The sequence below is a fragment of the Lithobates pipiens genome, unplaced genomic scaffold, assembly GCF_037356315.1.
Source record: "Lithobates pipiens isolate NorthernLeopardFrog02 unplaced genomic scaffold, aLitPip1_a1.2 Scaffold_13, whole genome shotgun sequence".
Classification (NCBI taxonomy): Eukaryota; Metazoa; Chordata; class Amphibia; order Anura; family Ranidae; genus Lithobates; species Lithobates pipiens.
The window spans coordinates 553,584,684-553,606,014 of record NW_027507718.1 but is presented as its reverse complement, the minus strand read 5'-3'; positions in this window follow the sequence as shown (position 1 = coordinate 553,606,014).

Below are 21,331 nucleotides of genomic sequence, written 5' to 3'. Positions count from 1 at the left end.
TTAATGCACAATAAAAAAAAAATAATTGTAGAATAATACTTGGCTGTGTGTTTTACTTCAAATGACAGTTTGGGAGTAGGTAGTTACATTTTAAAAAATACAATGTAAAATTGACAAGGGACACCAACATAGTTGTATCTTTTACCTAAAAAACTACCGGATAATGGTGTTTTGGTAACTTGCATCAAAAAAATAAATAAATAAATAACATGGATAATAATGTTATTCTTGATATCACTAGAAAAAAAAAAGCTTTTAAAAATTTGTTTGCAATAACTCCTTCAGTATCACCAGCAAGGCAGCTTAATTATTAACCCATTAAAGAAGAGAGGAGAATTGTGCGCTGAATTTTGAGATTTCATAATTTACCGCATCACAAATGTTAATTCTCCATTAAGAACGCTAGTTTACAAGACTGACCGCTTCTGGCTCGTACTTGCTTCTGAGCAGCCGTGTTTGTACTTTGGACTTTTGTCCGATGGACTTGTGCACACATGCTCGGAAAATCCGACAACAGCAATTTGTCTGTGGAAATTTTTTTTTTTTAATACGAACTTTTATTGAGACAGAAAGAAAAAAATAGGCACATACATTAAGCGACTGATTGCTCCTGAACATGAGCATCATATCACAAGAAACAGAGAGACAACAGTACAATGATTGCGGTAATGGAGTAACAGGCTTTCTAGTGCATAACAGAAGATTGTCTGAAAAGTACCTGCCACCCAACATATTAGTCATCGCTCGTGGGGGAATGGAAAGCAAGGAATCAATCAGGGTCAGAGCATCCCCCACTATACCAAGCACTGGAGTAGCGACTGTAACGTCAAATAAAAGTAAGTATGGATATGCCATTGAAAACCTAAGAAAGACAAGAAAAATAGCACAAAACATAATCTAAACTGTAATAACTAAATAAGTGCTCCAAAAGGTACGGGACTAAAAGATTCTCGAACTAGGTCAGTACCCCGTTTGGGGGCGAGCAGACTCCCAGACTGTCCCAGCCCGAAGGCAAAGGCCTCAAGGGGTCCAAGACTTCCACTTAAGGTCGTATACCTGCATGGTGTCCAAAATTGTATGGGAAATCCTCTCCATTAACTGTATTGCAGCCATCCTCTTAAGCACCTGATCCCATGCAACCGTAGGCGATCGCCAGAATAAGGCAATCGACCAGTGTACTGCACTAAAGAGGGTATGGGAAAGTTTTTGTTCAGGTGGGGTAGAACCAGGGATATCAGCAAAGAAGAGGCACATTTGGAAGGTAAGCGTGATAGGGGTGCCAATGATCCCCGATACTCTATCCTGCACTTTTTGCCAGAGGGTCCTGAGAGCCGGGCAGCTCCAAAATATATGGAGATGAGTACCTGAGTCAGGGCAACCCCGCAAACAAGATCCAGAAACGGTGGGGAAGAAGGTATGTATTTTCGCAGGGGTGTAATACCACCTGGTATGTAGCTTCATCACCGTTTCCTTCACCGCCTCGGACCTGGTGCACTTATGCATATTAGAAATCCTGCGAGTCCACTCCTCCGGGGAGACTTCCTCTCCCGTCTCCAGCTCCCACTTAAGTATGGCCGCAGATTTCTCCGAGAGGCCCACGTCTGCAAGGGATAAGTATATAATGGAGATACCGCCCCTGTCTCTAGATTCCGGGCCACAGAGTCTCTCAAAAAAGGTGTCTGCCCCCCAGGTGGCCTTTGGGAAGTAAGTGTTATAAAAGTGTCTAATTTGCAGGTAGCGAAAAAATTCTGAATTAGGCAGGGCGTGGGAGGACCGGAGAGATCCGAAAGACCGAAAAGTCCCCCTGACATGCAGGGAACCATAGGTGATCAGATCCCCCCTAGTCCATAATGCAAAACCATTGTGATCATGGAGGGCAGCCGGGAACTCAGGATTCCCGATAAATGAGGCTATCTTCGGGTTAGGGGGACGAAGTGAGAATTTCCCACTGTACAGGGACCACAGGCGAAGTGACTGACTCACAACTGAGTTCAGGGCCGAGATCTCTTTAATGTGTAAGGATTTATTCCAGAGAAAGCCGGGGAGGTAATAGGGGGCTACCGAGGAGCACTCGAAGCGCGACCAGGGCACTGTCCTCGGGGAATAGTGCCATTGGGCTAGTTGGAGGAATCTGTCTGAAAGGTAATACAACCAGATGTTCGGCAGACCCAGACCCCCCCGTCTCTGCTCCTGTATACCATATGCTTGCCTAAACGGGGCTTTTTGTTGTGCCAGACGAACTTATTGATATCACTTTGTAAAGATTCTAGGGTAAGGCGGGAAATATAGTTGGGTAGGGATCTGAATAGAAATAAAAGTTTAGGGAGGATCGACATCTTAACCGCCTGAACCCTGCCCAGAAATGAAATATGGTAAGAGTCCCAGGTGTGTAACAGTTGTCTAACGCGGGAAAACATAGCCGGGTAATTAGCGAGGTATATTTTATGGCTAGAAGCTGCTAGTTTAATCCCCAAATAGGAGAAGGTCTGACCATCCATAGGAAAGCCAAAATTCGCTTGAATCTGTGCTGCAGTCTGTTGGGGAAAATTAATCGGTAGAGCCGAACATTTCGCGAGGTTAACACCTAGACCAGACAGACCCCGGAAATCATGCAGGATGGAAACTAGGTTAGGTATGGAGACAATGGGGTCTGTCAAAAACAGGAGCACATCGTCCGCATACATGCTCAGCTTAAACTCCTGATCCCCCTTAACATAGCCCCTAATATTGGGGTTAAGGTTAATTGCCCGGGCCAGAGGTTCTATGGCCAGGGAAAACAGCAAGGGCGATAATGGGCACCCCTGCCTGGTTCCACGACCCAGAGTAAAATAGTCTGAGTTACAGCCTGGCAGCTTAATTCGGGTGCGGGGGTGGTGGTAAAGTGCCCTGAAGCCGTGAACAAAGGCTCCAGAAAAAACAAATTTCTCCAAAGCCAGTTCTAGATAGGACCATAACACACTATCGAACGCCTTGTGGATATCAAGGCCCAACAGTAAAACTCTACGGGAAAATAGATCAGCATCCTGTATAACATTAGAGGAAAGCCTGATATTATCCGTGATCTGTCTGGTCGGTATAAAACCCGTTTGGTCTGGGGAGACTAGAGAGGTGATTATTTTAGAGAGCCTGTCGGCTAAGATGCGCCCAAAAATCTTAAGGTCGGTGTTAATAACCGAAATCGGCCTATAATTCTGTGGGAGAGTGTGATCCTTATTAGGCTTGGGGATCAGAGACATATTCGCTAACAGCATGTCCTCCGGGAAGGTATTACCCTCAAGGACATGGTCGAACATGGCCCTGAGGTACGGTGTCTGGGAGTCCTGAAATTTTTTATAGTATTGGGCCGAGAATCCATCCGGCCCGGGAGTTTTTGAGGGTTTAAGGGATTTAATAACTTTATACATTTCCTGATCAGAGCACGGGGCATTTAACTTTTGGATCTGGTCTGGAGTTAGACTGGGGAGTGGTATCCCCTCCAGCCAAGTCTCGAGGGCCTGGTCCGGGGGGGAGGCCGGGGGGGGGAAGGAGGTCCGCGTAAAACCCGGAAATTTTTTTAAGGATCTCAGCGGGATGGGAAACCCCTGTGCCATGAGCGTTTCTTAACCTGTATGTGTGAGGGGCTTGAATAGATTGGTTTAGCTTTTTAGCAAACATGGCCGAGGCCGAGTTGCTGTGTAACAGAAACTTGGCCTTAGACCAGCCTAAAGATTTCTCCGTTCTGTCTGCCAAGATTCTGTCAAGTTCTAGTCTGTGCGAGTTGATTTGTTGTAGGAGGTCAGGGTTGTGATCTTGAGAATGTAAGTGATAAAGTCTATCAAGTTCGATCGTGAGTCTGCGAGTGTCTGCCAACCTCTGCCTATTTCTTTCTGCCGCTAACTGAATCAGGTGTCCCCTGACCACAACCTTATGTACAGCCCACAGTATAGAGGGGGACACCTCATTCGTATCATTATGAGCAAAATAATCTGTAATGTGGGAGGAAATCTGCGTTACCAAGATTGGGTCGGAAAGAAGTGCCTCATTTAGCCTCCAACCCGCCACTGAGGGCTTAAGGCCCATATGGGACAGGTCCAAGGAAACCATCTGATGGTCCGACCATGGGCAGGGGTGAATGGTCGCAGTAGTGGAGTTTGCCAGGAGAATCGGTGAACAAAACAAATAATCTAGCCTGGAGTAACTGTCATGAGGGTGGGAATAAAAGGTATACTCCCTGGCCCCTGTATTATGGGCCCTCCAGGAGTCTGTCAAATTATGGGAAAGAAGCAATGCTTTTAGAGATTTCGAAAAGGCGTTAGCAGAACCCCTGTCCCTACTACGGTCTAGCACTGAGTGAGCTACCAAGTTGAAATCACCCCCCCCCACTAACATGTGAGGAGAAATAAAACCGTCTAGGACCCGAAAGAACGCTTTAAAAAAAGCAAGTTGTGAGTCATTGGGTGCATATACATTTGCCAAAGTGACCTGTTTACCCTGCAAGGAATCCTGAAGGATGATAAACCTGCTCTCAGGGTCTTTATACACTCTATCCATGTTAAACAGAACCCCATTACGGAAAAAAATAGCCACCCCCGGGATCGGGAAGTATAAGTGGAGTAATAACCACGAGAATAAGCCTTATCAAAAAATGAGGGGTGATTATCCGTAGAGAAATGCGTCTCCTGCAGGAGCAACACATCCGCATTTAACTGTTTATAGGCTCTGAATGCTTTTTTTCGTTTTTGAGGGGAGTTAAACCCCTTAACATTATGTGAGACTATCTTAATCCCCATTGGATATATAGAGGGGCAAGCATAACCCTATAAAGGAATATATCTCCGATCCCGAGGGGGGGGTGAAAAATAAACATGTACACACTGGACAGCCCAATAGGCCGCACTGCAGAAGAGGGCAATAAAAGTATACAAATAAGTGTCTCCAGAGGATCATATCCTTAGTTAACCGAGCAGTATAACAGAAAAGTGTCCCGTACCTGAAAATAAAAACAACCATAAAAAACATAGTGAACAAATAAACCATTGGGGTCGGGAGGGGATAGACCATCCCGCCATAAAGATAAACCATATCTGTCAGGTGAGTGACCTTCCTGAACAGTAGGACCTCAAGGTCCAACACTCTCGTCCTCCCGAGAGGAGACAGAGGGCGGGAGGAGCAGGGACCAACTCGCCTCCGCTCACCCCAACTCTCCATTCTCCCGCGGGGACGTAAGAGCGGGGGGACAGACAAGCGCGGGGCCTGTATCCCAACACAGCGGGGACTAGGTAGAGCTAAAGGTGCATCATGAGTTGCGCAGTGGGCCAGAGGGGGGAAGGGTGTTGAAAGCACTGTAGTCAAGGCAGAAAAAAAACCCCATCTGGCCGATATACCAGTCCACCAGTCCCATCAAATCCCAGGCCAGGGAAAAAAACAGGGCCAACGGGTTAAATAGCAAAATGAAAAAACAAGCCCTCACATGAGGTGGGCTCTGAGGTTTTGCCTTTGCCACCTGCGGTCTCTGTGCGGGGAAGGGGTGGCCCAGATGGCTGAAGGGCGAGGTGTAGAAGGCATCCTGGGGAGGTCTTCCTTCGCCATGAGTCCCAGCTTGACCAGGAGCTCCTTGCCCTCCTGAATGGTGGTAACCGAGTACGTGGTGCCGTTTTGAATAACCTGAAGTTTGAATGGAAATCCCCATCTGTACCGTATTCGGGCTTCTTGCAGGGGAGTTGTGATTTCTTTAAATTTACGCCTCTTGTCAAGGGTCGCCGGGGAAATGTCCGGATAGATTTGAATCTTGACCCCCTCCAGGGTAATGTTGGGGGTGGCTCGAGAAGCCCTCAGGATCTCCTCCTTCGCCAAATAATCCTTGAGGCACAAAATAATGTCCCTTGGAGGTTTGTCTTCTGGGGGCTTGGGCCGCAAAGCTCTATGCAGCCTGTCGCACGTAAATGCAGTGATAGGAGAAGCAGGCAGCAGGGATTGAAACAGCTTCAGCACGGCAGGGGCTAGGTCAGTAATGGCCTCCGGGACCCCCCTGAGCCTCAGGTTGTTACGTCTGTTTCTATTGTCAAGGTCCTCCAAGTGGCCCTGGAGCTGGGAGACTGACTCAGAGAGGGTTTCATGATCCCTGCAGAGGTCAGAGTATGCAAGCTGCAGCTCATCATGCTTAGTTTCCAATAAATCAGTTTTGCCCCCTAAAACAGCAAGCTCCTGTTGCAAAGTGCTGGTGGACTTATGGAGTTCGGTTTGAAACTTCTCCGCCAGTTTTGTATACATAGCTGTGAGGCTGTCATCTAAGGCCGCTTTAGTGAGTTGTAGAGGGTACTCACCATCCCTGATCGAATGTGCAGGGGAGGCTGCAGGACTGCCTCTGAGCTCCGGCGTGCGTCCCAGGTCAGCGCCATCTTGGAAATTCCCCGCCATCTCCCGGGCACTGACGAGATAATTCGTGAGGGACCGCTGTGCTGGTTTCCCGCGACGGGACTTGGCGGACGGCATGCACCGATCTTTCCGGGGGTGCAGGTACTTCAGGTGCTCGAACAGCGTGTTAAACGGCCCCGGGGAGTGAGATAGTGTCCCCGCTGTGACGGAGCTCCGCTCAAGTGCGAACGTCTAGGTTCGCGCTGCGCATGCGCCCCCCCCCGTCTGTGGAAAATTTTAAAGCCTGCCATCCAACATTTGTCCATGGAAAATCCGATGAAGCGTACAAACGGTCAGATCTTCCACCAACAGCCTGCCATCACAATTCCTGTCGGAAAATCTGATTGTTTGTATGAGACTTTAGTGCAAGAACAGTATGCACCTAAACCACCGCCCATCGTTCACCAAGCCCCCTATCCCAACTGATAAGATAAAAGTTGGCATACACCAGTTAGGCCTATTATCCCTGATTAAAACTATCATGCTGAGCAAACAAGCAGGACAAAACTCTGGATAGCCGCACACTGGAAAAAGACTTGAAATCCCATCTTTAATTGAAACAATGTGGGTTACATCAAAACAATAACAAAAAATCCACAGCAAAATGAATAACAGGGTACAGGAAAATGCTGAGGCATTTCGTACCGCAATCAGTGCTTACTCATAGCTTTAAAATAAAACTATCATGCTGCTGGACAATTTTACATTGCTGTTTGCTGTGTAGTATCCTAATTTCTAATTAGAATTTGACAATTTAAAATCAGTATAAAAACATTTATATGTGAGGCAATCCAAGGTCGCTATATTGATATCTAAATGTGCAGGCGATTTGATCAGTATAACTGCCTTAGTAATTACCACAGCTGAGGGAAATCCAGAAAACATGACCTGTTGGTCCGCCTTGAGGACTGGGGCTGAGAAACACTGGTATAAGTGATAGGATAACTTAGTTCAGGCATATGGACAGAACCTTTGCTAGGACTACACATGAAGTAGAGTAATTGGGCAATATGATTCGGGTCAGTGGGGGTCCTTGCCCGCTTTAGGGATCACAGTATTCATGGCCTCCCTTATGAAGTCTAGTAGGACAGCCACTTCAAAGATATATTTGTACAGGGACAACAATTTTGGGACTAAGACCTCTGAATAGGCAGCATAGTAATCAAGGGGAAGGCAGTCTCGCAAAGGGGCTTTAGCAGAGGCAAGAGTGGCAGTTGCAGTGGTATTTTCATCTGTGGAGGGGGGTCCCCTGGGGCAGAGTGTCCGAAGTAGTACCAGTCACTTGCGAGGAGTATAAGGATTTATAATATGAACAAAATTCTGCGGCAATCAGCAATGGGCCAGTAATTTGGGTGCCCTGCAGGTCCAACAAAATAAAAACCACCGGGGGCCTACAGTCTTGGTGGGCCAAGTGATCCAACAATTTACCAGCCTGCTAACCCTGCTGAAAAATCACCTACAAAAGAAAAGCTTTTGTTTAGCTTTCTCATAGTGCAGTTGGTTGGTGGCTTGTTGCAGAATAATTTTGTAGGAGGCTTTCAGCCGGTTTATGCACCTAGATAATAGAGAGCGGACATGTAATTTGAATGCCTCCCATACCAACCCCACCTAGGTTGTATCGCTGTTAGAGTTATGCAGTTAAAGTAAAATTGTCATTCTTGCTGAATGTCCTCTTGATCCGGCAGGGCAGTCAGCCAAAAAAGGTGTATTCACCAAGAATGAGGCATAACCTAAGGAGCAAGGTGGAGAGTTATTGTTATGTGTATTGTTTATTATTCTATCAATCAAATTGCAGATACTCTCCTGATGAAGTGGTATTAAGGCTGTGAAACATGTTGAGAAATTATATCCTCCCTTCTAGGGGACCATAATGCTGATGATACATATGGATTGTTACTATGCAGTTTTTATGTACCTAACTATGTGATTTTAATTTTATATTAAGTTTGTATTAATAAAGTTATCTATTTACTTATTTATTACTTTTGCATTTATGCTGTTCAAGCCAGTACTGAGATTTTCTGTTTTGGGCGACAGGTTGGTGACCGATCTCCCAGTTTCCCCAATTTTCGGAATTTTGGACGATGGTACTCCCTTTATAAACCCATACCTAGTTTAAACCTCCAGAGGCTATACTCCCTTTTATATATTCTTGGGTGGGATAACACACCCCTATTCATTATATGGTGAGGGCTGGGGGCATATCTTGAGTGGACACTCCTATGTCCCTATTGTGTGTTTTTTCCTTCTCCCCCCCTCCATATATCACTTCCTATTTTTGAGGAGCCTCTTATTTATATTAATTTATCTTGTTATATTGTATTTAACTATAGTGTTACTTGGCCCTTCAATAAATCCTCCATTATGGATGTTCTCGGCACGGCTTGGACTGGCTTCATGTCTGACATCCAAGCAACCTGCCTGGCGAAAAATACAAAATCGGATGAAGAGTTTAAGACCTTCCTAGATCGAATGTTTAATCTCCTAAAATGTAAATCTTATTTACATTGACACATAGAATACTTTAAACAATATATTAGGTAAGAAACATGTCCATAGGGCTTAAGAATACAACTGTTTCCAACTATTAAAGATCCATCTCCAACTTTCAAAATTTCCTGGGAAAAGATACTCACCCAATATAGTGTTAAATTAATGAAAACCTTTACTATCCAATATGCTCTTGACATGATTTCACTACATGGGGAAATTGAAAGACTAAACGCACAGTATCAACACTTTCTAGATGCCCCAGCCTTCTCCACTAAGTGTAAAGAGGTTAAGGAGCGCCTGGAGGGGATGAACAAGGATATCATTACTAAGAAACGAGCTAAATTTGTTAAGGAAAAGTTGGAATTTTCTGAAGGCTTTGCAAATAAATGGTCAGGGAAGTTTATGGGTAGGAGAGGACCTCCATGTGAGACTCAACACCATAACCCAACTACTGATTAATCAGAATCTGACTCATCACTCACTTTCTTCTTCTTTCTCTTACTAAATAGGTTATCGACTTATGGATCCTTCAATGTCCAATTCAACACACAAATGGTCACAACTCAGCGGCGGTACTTCTCTAGCAACACTCAGGAAGGTTAAAAAGACCACTGCCAAACACCAATTTGCACATACACCAGGAGCCCCTTCACCCCCCGCCAATCAGACTGCAGGTTGAGCTACCCCCTCGACACTATACAGTGTGATTCCCGAAGTCCTGGGATCATCCCTTTTGAATCCAAAGACATCAATTATAGGTACTGACTTTTTAGACCTGGTTTTACCAGTCCTGAAGAAGCAACAAACCAAGATAGACAATTTTTTTTAAAACAACCTCCTCCATCACCCCTAACCAGCACTCTAATGACACATCTCAATTAAACATTATTAATCTCACATCCTCTCAACTATCGTTAGATGAATTATTGGTATTGCAGTTTGGTCTGGGGTTTTTTTGTCTCCTGGATCCAATACATATTATCAAAACCATCAAGGATTTATATATGTTTTTGCATGCAACTTAACTTTTAAATTTATTTTTGACAAAGACTGACAGAATATCAATATAAAAAATAGATTCAGATCTAAATCACATAACATTACAGACCTGATGATGTGCCAGGCAATTTGGCCATTTCTTTACCAATCCATCAAAGACATTAACCGTTTGCCGCCCGCCGTCCGTCATATGACGGCCAGGCGGCGCTGCTCTCAATCTTGGCCGGGTATCATATGAAGTCCGTCCATTTACACAGGGAATGCCCATGATTGTGTGTGTGCAGCCCTGTACCTTCGGTGTCGACATGGCACTGAGACACTGCTCGCCACCAAGGGGGGTTAACAGCCACTGGGCATGGCTGTTTACCACATGATCGCCTGTGATGAAGTCACAGTTGATCACAGATGGTAATGCCCCACTTTGCACGGTGCATGCACGCGAGCGCACTGCGCATGCACGTTGTGGCAGTGTGTTCCCGGGAACACTGCTCGTCACTGACGCTGGTAAACAGCCATTGGCTGGTGGCTGTTTACCACATGATCGGCTGTGAAAGGATCACAGCCGATCACTAAATGTAAACATAGAGCGGTAATGAGATGTTACCGGGTTCTCCTCACTCACGATCGGTGTGTGAGGAGATTACGGTAACATCTCGTACACCAATCACACTGATTGCCCTCCAATAAAGAGGACCTGTCACCAGCCATCAAAGTACTTGTCACCACCCATCAAAGTACCTGTCACAGTTCATCTGAGTACCCCAGTACCTGAGTACTTGTCACAGTCCATATGAGTACCTGTCACAGTTCATCTGAGTACCCAAGTACAGTACTTGTCCCAGTCCATCTGAGTACCCGAGTACCTGCCACAGTCCATCTGAGTACCTGAGTACCTGTCACAGTTCATCTGAGTACCCGAGTACCTGTCACAGTTCATCTGAGTACCAGAGTACCTGAGTACCTGTCACAGTCCATATGAGTACCTGAGTACCTTTCACAGTTAATATGAGTACAGAGTACCTGAGTACCTGTCACCACCCTTCAGAGTACCCGATTACCAGTCACTAGCCCATCAGAGTACCCGAGTATCTATCTGTAGCCCATCAGAGTACCTGAGTACCTGTCACCAGACCATCAGAGTACCCGAGTACCTGTCACCAGCCCATCAAAGTAACCGAGTACCTGTCACCAGCCCATCAGAGTACTCGAGTACCTGTCTGCATATCATCAAGTTATCCAAGTACCTGTCTTCAGTCCATCAGAGTTCCCGAGTACCTATCTGCAGCCCATCAGAGTACCTGAGTACCTATCTGCAGCCATGCATCATAGAATATACGTTGGGGTGTTTACATTCCAAAATGGGGTCATGTTGTGGGTAATTCCACTGTTCTGGTGCTCAAGGACCTTCAAAAATGTGTTAGGTAGGAATGAAATGAGATGTGTCATTTATGCTCGTAGAACGCCTGAAGGTGCTACTTCAATTTTGGTCCTCTCTATGCGGCCAGATTGTGTAAAAGCCTCACACATGTGGTATCACCATACTAGAGTAGCAGAATATATTTTGGAGTGCAATTTGTTGCATGCATATGCTGTGTGTGAGAAACAACCTGATTGGGTCTTTGACAGATAGCGCTAGTAAATTTGTTGACAGCTTTTTGATGCCTCATATGCTTAGACTGTACTGGGAACACATGATCAGTCTCCTCTCAACTGAAAGGACATTTAACAGGCAATCGTGGGTGCCCGGCAGACATTGCGGCCGCCAGGCATGAGCATCAGCCCCCAAGTGACGTGGCGGGGGCAGCCCAAGACATCACATAACGCCAGCCCAGGATGGGAAAGCCCTCCTGCGGATGTCATATAACTATAGGCGGGATGTGAAGTGGTTAATATTGAGGCTCTTTTCTCAAGTATCCCCCAAGAGCAGGGAGTCCTGATGGGCAAATCCTTCTTGATGGAGCAGGACCATACAACCTGGCCTTCGAATTTATTCTACAACTTTTAAGTTTTATTCTCATCCAGAACTATTTTGTTTTTGAAGAACAAAATTTTTTGCAAAACCAGGGCGTAGCGAAAGGCCACTGTGTGCGCCGTCCTACGCCAATCTTTATTTGGGAGCCTAGGAGATAATTATCTTTTCTGACAATCAATTTACCATCTATTTACAGTCTATACTTTGTTGGTATAGATTTATAGATGATTTATTTTTGGTCTGGACAGGGTCATCAGTGCTTTTTAAAGATTTCATTCAAGCACTTAATAATAATCACATGAATTTACATTTCACTATCAATGTGGATGATACACAGATTACCATATTGGATCTGTTGATCATCAAGAACCCTGATGGGACCATTGGTACCAATCTGTACCGGAAACCTACAGCTGGCAACACTCTGTTGCACGCTTCAAATGCACATCCTAGACCTCTTGTGCACAGTATCCCCTATGTGCCTGTGCAAGAAATGCACTTGAGATGAAGATTTCCACACACAGGCTGCCTTGCTGCGTCTACATTTGGTACTTAGAGGCTATTCTCGCACAAATCTGAGAAAACCTTCATCAGACCTCTTGGCAGTACAAGAACTTCCAAATGTTCAGATACAGTCAAGATAATCACCAAGTTCTTGGCCCACCAAGGCCAGCTATGTGTTGTTTTATCTAAACACTGGCATTTACTCACAGACCACAATATTCTTAAGAAACACATCAAAACCAGACCAGAGCTAGTGTTTCGGAGAGCTACCTCTCTGAAAGACTGTCTAACAAGCAGTCATTAGAAACCTATTGTTAGCCACTCTTCAGGCAAACGAGGCACTTCCAAATGTGGACAGTGTTCACGCTGTGCCTGGATCCTTGATGGTACCACCTACAGACTAACTAATGGTGAATTATTCACCCCTCATACCCAAGCTAATTGTGGCACAACTGGGGTTGTTTACCTAATGCTTTGTGATTGAAAAGCTTTTTAGGTGGGTAAGACCATCAGGGAACTAAGACAGAATATTGGGGACATCTTTACTCTTCCACCAAACTCACCACCATTGGCTGTCACATTGGTCTATACCAGTGATGGCGAACCTTGGCACCCCAGATGTTTTGGAACCACATTTCCCATGATGCTTCACTACACTGCAGAGTGCATAAGCATCATGGGAAATGTAGTTCCAAAACATCTGGGGTGCCAAGGTTCGCCATCACTGGTCTATACCATAGGTTTAATCCTTTAGCAGTTACATTTGTGGCCTTGGAAGTGATACCTCTCGATTCCTAGAAGGGGTGATCGTGACAAGATCCTCTTGCAATGCAAGACCCTCTGGATCAAGAAGCTGAATGTCAAAATGCCACTTGGCCTCAATGAGGTCAACTCTTTTAAGCCTTTTCTTTAATAATAAATTGGTGTCCTACCAACCTCAAATTACTTAGCTTAATTAATTTGTTCCAATGTGTTTTTTTCCATTTTATGTGAAATTTCATTTTGAATATTTGAATGTTTCTGTTTACATTGGGAAACCTCATTTACCTGTTCCAGATCTGTGCCTTCTTGACATCCCTTGTGGGTTTGTTTGGGATTTATGGCCTAATGTGGTATTGTTCCACTGATACATCTATATAGATTCTTATTGCTATATTTTTTTTATGTAACTTTACATCCAAATGTGTACTTTATTTTCATATAGGCATATCTATGTATTTCTCTTGTTACTAGAGCCCTGTTGCTTGCCTGCACCTTCCCTAGGTTACCACTAGATGTCATCTGTGCCCTTCATTGTTCCCTCTAGCAGCTATATAATCTCCCTGGTGGGGAGATGAGTCCTGATTAAGGATGAGCCGAACACCCCCCCTGTTCGGTTCACACCAGAATCTGCAAACAGACCTAAACTTCGTGTGAACTTTAGAACCCTATTAAAATCTGTGGGACTTGAACGTTCAAAATCTAAAGTGCTAATTTTAAAGGCTAATATGCAAGTTACTGTCCTAAAAAGTGTTTGGGGACCTGGGTCCTGCCCCAGGGGACATGGATCAATGCAAAAAAAAGTTTCTTGATCATACATCACGGGACACAGGAGCTTCATTACATAGTGGGTTATATAGGCACCTCTGGTGATTGGACACTGGTTAACTCCCAATTAAGGAGAATTCCTCCCCTATATAACCCCTCCCATATGGGAGGCACCTCAGTTTTTTCGCCAGTGTCTAAGGTGGTTGGTCACGTAAAACATGTGCTATGAAGAAAGCTCTGTGCAGGTCCCTGTGGGGGCATAAGGGCTATGATAACCGGATCCATATCTTGGGCCGATATTTTGACTCCCAAGATGGTATGGTACCCGGGCCTTGTCAGCCGAAGAAACTAGGTTTTGCCTGTAAGTCCTCTCCTACTGGAAGACTGGGCTCTGGGAAAACCAGACTTGGTCTACTATTCACATAGTGGCACGAAAGTTTCTGGCAGAGTCTTTTACAAGGTCTAGGTAAGAGGTTCCTCTGAGAAAGAACCCAAAAAATCCTGAAGTTTGGCACAACTCTGCCCGCCTTGATGGGTGAAGGATGGAATCTGTCTGTTTTCAGCAATTCCTGCGGCGAGGACAGGTAAGAGAAGTTAATCCAATATAAATGATATATTATGGATTTCTTCATTTGAGTAGTTGTATGTCTTACCTGGTTTCCACCACTAGAGGGAGTAAGAGCAGCCTGATGCATACTTACATGCCTTTAAGATACACACGCTCAGTGAAGCCTGGTTCTTCCAGATGACTCACGTCTCCACTGCAATCTCTGCCACAATAAAGGTAAAACCGGGGTCCCACGTAGTCTAGGGGTCCCGTGCGGCTCCGTTGGTGATCCCCTTCCCCCCTGGACGATCCACAGTCCTCGTGCACGTGTACGCGCGCATGCACGCGCGCTGAACGCGCTCCCATGCTAATGGAGGGGGGGTGTGGTTGCGAGCCGTGCACGTCGGCGTGCACGTCGCTTTACTGTGCAGGCGCCAAGCGGCAATTTTAAAAAGCCCAGAGCGCCAGGGGGCTGTAAGTTGAAGACACAGGAGCTGTGGGCAGTAAGCATCCTAAGGGATTGGATCCAGGCAAACCTAAGACACCTACTCAGCATCAGGTTGTGCAATTTAAGCATATATATTTATTTTGAGACTTGGAGCACAACAGTGATTGCACTTTGTACTAATACCTTTGCTTTGTAGCTTAGGACTATGTCTCCTCGTAAGAGGGTCTCAGGGGGAGGTAACAAGGGCACTGGTAAATCACCGCCTAGGTCTAGGGGTTCTAAAAATGCCTGTAGATTACTACCCCCCCCCTGCAAGACTGGAGCCAGTCTCACAGGATGAGTCAGTGCCCCTGTCAGGTTTTGCAGCCTCTCCTAATGTTTCAGCCCCGGTATATGTCACTGAAGACTCCCTTAAGGCTACATTGGATGGTTTTTAAGGGAGAATCATGAATTTTATTTCAGCTTCCCTAAAAGATAGCAGAAAAAGGGGTAGATCCCCTCCCTCTGCTGAGATTCCTCTTTCAGGTGACACCTCTGACAATGAGGAGAGATTCCTATCTTGGGACCGGGATCATGAGCAGTCGGATGAATCAGAGGAAGAGGAGAGAGTCCCCTCCTCCCAGGCACTCAGAAAACAGGTTCAATATTATACTGAGTTGGTGTGTACCACATTCAGAATGCCCACTTCTGAGGTCGCCACATCCTCTGTTTCTTCCCTGGGGATCGGGAAAATCCCACAGACTGCCTTTTCCTTTCCAATTCATCCCTTAATGGATAAATTGTTGTATGAGGATTGGGGACATCCCGATAAAAACTGTTTGCTCCTCCTAAAAGGTTTTCTATGCTTTATCCTCTGGGGGAAAGTTTCACCAAGAAATGGGGGGTCCCATCTGTCGATGCGGCTGTTTCTTGTGTGAATAGAAACCTGACCTGTCCTTTGGATAATGCTCAGGTATTTAAGGATCCAACTGATAAGAAGCTGGAAACATTATTGAAAGCCTCCTTTTCCATGACTGGCGCTGTAGTGCAACCTACAGTCACAGCTGTGGGGTTGTGTCAGTTCCTCAAGGAACAAGTTAAGCAGATGCTTGGCCTTCTTCCCAGTGAGGAAGTTGAGAATTATGCAGAAATACCTCACATTCTGTGTTTTATGATTGATGCTATTTTGGATTCTGTCCAACGAGCATCTCGTTTGTCTCTCCTGTTGGTACACATGCGAAGGGCCCTATGGCTAAAAAATTGGGCAGCTGAGCTGATCATGCAAGAAGCATTTGATTGGGTTCCCGTTTAAGGGGGAACGTTTATTTGGAGAAGAATTAGACAAATTCGTCCAAAAAATTTCAGGGGGTAAATCTACTCTCCTTCCAATCAAAAAGAGCAAACGTCCATCATTTAGGCGTTCTCTTTCTCCCAGAGCACCAAGCTCTAAGCAGTGGTGACTGCCTTCCCTACCTCCCTCTACAGGAAAGGCTCAAGGCCGTGCCCAGGGGCAGAAAAAGACTTGCCAAGCAGAGCCCAAAAGCTTCCTTGTGAAGTGGCGCCCCCGATCGGCCAAGTGGGGGGAAGGCTCCTGCAGTTTGCAGAAGCCTGATGGGAAGAGATCCAGGACAAGTGGGTAGTCTCCTCGGTATCTCTGGGCTACAAGCTAGAGTTTCAGGAGATTCCACCTTCTTGCTTCCTAAGGTCAAGGATCCCCAGGGATCCATTAAAGCAAAGACCGCTATTTCTGGCCTTAGATCACTTACTATCCCAGGGGGTGATAGTGGAAGTGGACCCAAAAGAACAGGGTTCAGACTTTTACTCGAATCTCTTTACCATTCCAAAGCCAATTGGAGTTGTCAGACCTATCCTGGATCTGAATCTGAATCTGTTTTTACGCATCCGGTCCTTCCGAATGCAGTTAATACGCTCTGTGGTCTCCTCCCTGCAAGGGGGAGAGTTTATGGCATCAATAGATGTCAAGGATGCAAATCTTCATGTGCCAATTTTTTCCGCACACCAAAAGTATCTAAGGTTCGCTGTAGATCAGCACCATTTTCAATTTGTGGCCTTGCGGTTCGGTCTCGCTACGGCTCCTCGAGTCTTCACAAAGATTCTAGACCCTCTCTTGGCAAACCTAAGAGCTCAGGGTATAGCCGTCATGGCTTATCTAGACTATTTGCTTCTCATAGCGAAAACAGTAGCGCTCCTGAACCACAGTGTTACCAGAACGCTAGAACACCTGGAACACCTAGGTTGGATTATAAACCTAGAAAAGTCATCCCTACAGCCTGATACCAGGTTGGAGTATCTGGGCATGGTCATCGACACCGCTCAGATCGGGGTGTTTCTACCAAGGCCAAAAGCCTTGGCTATAGGGGGTCTGGTGCGCCTAATTCTGGGCAGAAGGTCTTCCCCCATTCGGTTGTGCATGAGACTGTTAGGGAAAATGGTCGCCTCCTTCAAGGCCATTCCATTTGCCCAGTTCCACTCAAGGCCTCTGCAAAGATGCATTGCGGCTTGGAACAGGAAGCCCCAGGCCTTGGATCTTCCTATGTGTCTATCCCCAGGGACACGCAAGAGTCTCGTTTGGTGGTTTTCAAACCGAGAATCTGCTGAAAGGCAAAACTTTTCTTCCTCTTCCATGGAAGATTATAACTACAGATGCCAGCCTGACAGGCCTTTCTGCAGTCTTCATTCCAGCAGTGTTGGAGGAGACGTGCTCGCAGGGGAAATGGTCTGCGATCGAGAAGCTATTGCCCATAAATGTCTTGGAGATCCGGGCAGTTTATGTGGCTCTCATAAACTGGTCTTACAGACTACGGGGTCTCCCTGTTCGGGTTCAGTCCGATAATGCCACAGCAGTGGCCTATATCAATCACCAGGGTAGCACCAGGAGTCTGGTTGCACAAAGAGAGGTGAATTGCATACTTGTCTGGGCAGAAAGCCATGTTCCATGCCTTTCTGCAGTCTTCATTCCAGGAGTGGAAAATTGGCAGGCGGATTTTCTGAGCTGCCAGCAGTTGTGCCCAGGAGAATGGGCTCTGCACCCCGACGTGTTTCGGAACATATGTCGCAGGTGGGGCACTCCAGACGTAGATCTGTTTGCTTCCAGATTCAACAGAAAGCTGGACAAATTTGTGTCAAGGACAAGAGATGCACTTGCTCAGGGGTCAGATGCTCTGACAGTTCCCTGGGATCAGTACAATCTGATTTATGCCTTCCCACCGTACCCGCTTCTGTCACAGTTCCTGGGAAGAGTCAAGAGGGAGACAAAGTCGGTTCTTTTGGTAGCCCCGGCTTGGCCCAGGCGACCTTGGTACGCAGAGATCATGAAGTTGGCAGTAGGCAGGCCGTGGATCCTCCCTCTCCGGCCAGATCTACTATCGCAGGGTCCAATTTACCACCCTGCTTTACACAGTCTGAGTTTAACGGTTTGGCTGCTGAGACCCACATTCTGAGGGATCGTGGGCTTTCGGGGCCAGTCTTTTCTACTCTGGTCAATGCCAGAAAGCCGGCCTCCAGGCTTATTTACTACAAAATCTGGAAGGCATATGTTTCCTGGTGTGAACCCAGGGGATGGCATCCTATAAAGTATGTCACTAGCAGGATCTTGGCTTTCCTCCAGTCAGACCTAGAAATAAATTTGGCCGTAAGCACTATCAAGGTACAGATTTCGGCCTTGTCAGTGTTTTTCCAGAAGCCGCTTGCATCACATTCTCTTGTGCGGGCTTTCATCCAGGGGGCTATGCGGATAAGGCCACCAGTCAAACCTCCGGTATGCCCATGGGATCTGAATTTGGTTCTCTCTGCTTTGCAGGGACAACCATTTGAACCTTTGCATCAGGCTTCATTAGTTCTTTTGACTAAAAAATTGGTTTTCTTGATAGCCATATCCTCGGCTAGAAGAGTGTAAGAACTAGCAGCTCTCTCCAGCAAGGAACCTTATCTAATTATTCATAAGGACCGGGTGGTAATGCGTCCCAACAGGTCCTTTCTGCCTAAGGTGGTTTCAGGATTCCATTTGAATCAAGATGTAATCCTACCATCATTTTTTCCGGACCCACAGTCTGCAGAAGAAGAATCTTTGCACACTTTAGATGTGGTAAGGGCAGTCAGTATCTATCTTCAGGCAACTGCTCAGATAAGAAAAACTGATTGCTTATTTATTTTGCCAGAAGGCCCTAGGAAGGGCCAGGCGGCATCAAAATCCACTCTCTCAAGGTGGACTAGACAGGTTATTTTTCAGGCCTATAGTGTAAAGGGTAAGATCCCTCCTTTTCAAGTGAAAGCACACTCAACGAGGGCTATAAGTGCTTCTTGGGCAGTGCATCACCAGGCCTCCCTGGCTCAGATCTGTAAGGCTGCAACTTGGTCATCAGTCCACACATTCACCAGATTTTATCAAGTGGATGTCAGAGGGCAAGAGGACATCACCTTTGGGCACAGTGTACTGCAGGCTGCAGTTTAGATCCTCCGGTCCTTGGCGGTCTATAATTCTAATCTGTGTCTCCCTCCCCTCAAACTGAGCATTGCTTTGGGACATCCCACTATGTAATGAAGCTCCTGTGTCCCATGATGTATGATCAAGAAAATAGGATTTTTATATACAGCTTACCTGTAAAATCCTTTTCTTGAGAGTACATCATGGGACACAGTGCTCCCGCCCCTCTTGGGTTTTACGTGGTTTCTTATTGCTTTGCTACAAAACTGAGGTGCCTCCCATATGGGAGGGGTTATATAGGGGAGGAATTCTCCTTAATTGGGGGTTAACCAGTGTCCAATCACCAGAGGTGCCTATATAACCCACTATGTAATGAAGCTCCTGTGTCCCGTGATGTACTCTCAAGAAAAGGATTTTAAAGGTAAGCTGTATATAAAAATCCTATTTTTAAAAATGGCAGTTTTTTCAGGAGCAGTGATTTTAATAATGATTAAAGTGAAACAATAAAAGTGTAATATTCCTTTAATTTTCGTACCGGGGGGTGTCTATAGTATGCCTGTGAAGGGACACATGTTTCCTGAGCTTAGAACTGTCCTTAGAAGTGTAATTTCTGCAGAAAAAAAAGTCCTTTAAAATCACTCATGGCTATAATGAATTGTCGGCTCCCGTAATACAGAGAACACTCATTGAAAGTCATTGATAAAAAAAAAAGTGTGGGGTTCCCCCAAATTCAATTACCAGGCCCTTCAGGTCTGGTATGGATATTAACCACTTCAGGACCGCCGTATTGCCATTGTACGTCAACACAATGGCACAGGCAGGCACAATCACGTAGATTTACGTGATTGCCTTCCAGCGGGTGGGGGGTCCGATCGGACCCCCTCCCGCTGTTTACGGCGGTCCGGTTCGGTCCAGGAGCGCTCCGTGATGAGGGGATGGCCGTTGGTTTTCGGCCACCCCCTCTGGATCGCTCCTGGCCAATGAGAAGATTCCTCCCCTGTGTATTGTTTACACAGGAAGGAGGAAGTGATGTCATTCTCCTCGGGGCGGTCTTTTTGACCGGACTACGAGGAGAAGACTAATAGTAAGTGTGCACCAACACTACACTGACATGTAGGTACACAAAGGCACACAAACCCCCCCCCCCCCGATCCCCCCCCGATCGCCCCCCGATCCCCCCGCCCCCCCCCCCCAGTCACAGTGTCACTGATTGCATTGATCATTTCTTTACTGATCAATGCATTCAGTGTCAGTTGTGACAGTAAAAACTGTCAGGACAGTTGGTGTTAGGTCCAGGGTAGCCCCCTATCACCCCCCAATAAAGATTTAACCCCCTGATTGCCCCTAGAGTTAACCCTTTCACCCCCTTTTGCCAGTGTCACTAAGCGATCATTTTTCTGATCGCTGCATGTGTCGCTAGGTAGCTAGTTATTTTTTTAGGTTCACCGCCAGGTTTTTATATCGCTAGGTTCCCCCGATATACTACCCAATAATGGGTTTAACCCCCTGATTGCCGCTAGTTAACCCTTTCACCCCCTTTTGCCAGTGTCACTAAGCGATCGTTTTTCTGATCGCTGCATTAGTGTCGCTACAGTCGCTAGGTAGCTAGTTATTTTTTTAGGTTCACCGCCAGGTTTTTATAGCACTAGGTACCCCGATATACTACCCAATAATGGTTTTAACCCCCTGATTGCCGCTAGTTAACCCTTTCACCCCCTTTTGCCAGTGTCACTAAGCGATCATTTTTCTGATCGCTGCATGTGTCGCTAGGTAGCTAGTTATTTTTTTAGGTTCACCGCCAGGTTTTTATATCGCTAGGTACCCCGATATACTACCCAATAATGGTTTTAACCCCCTGATTGCCGCTAGTTAACCCTTTCACCCCCTTTTGCCAGTGTCACTAAGCAATCGTTTTTCTGATCGCTGCATTAGTGTCGCTACAGTCGCTAGGTAGCTAGTTATTTTTTTAGGTTCACCGCCAGGTTTTTATAGCGCTAGGTACCCCGATATACTACCCAATAATGG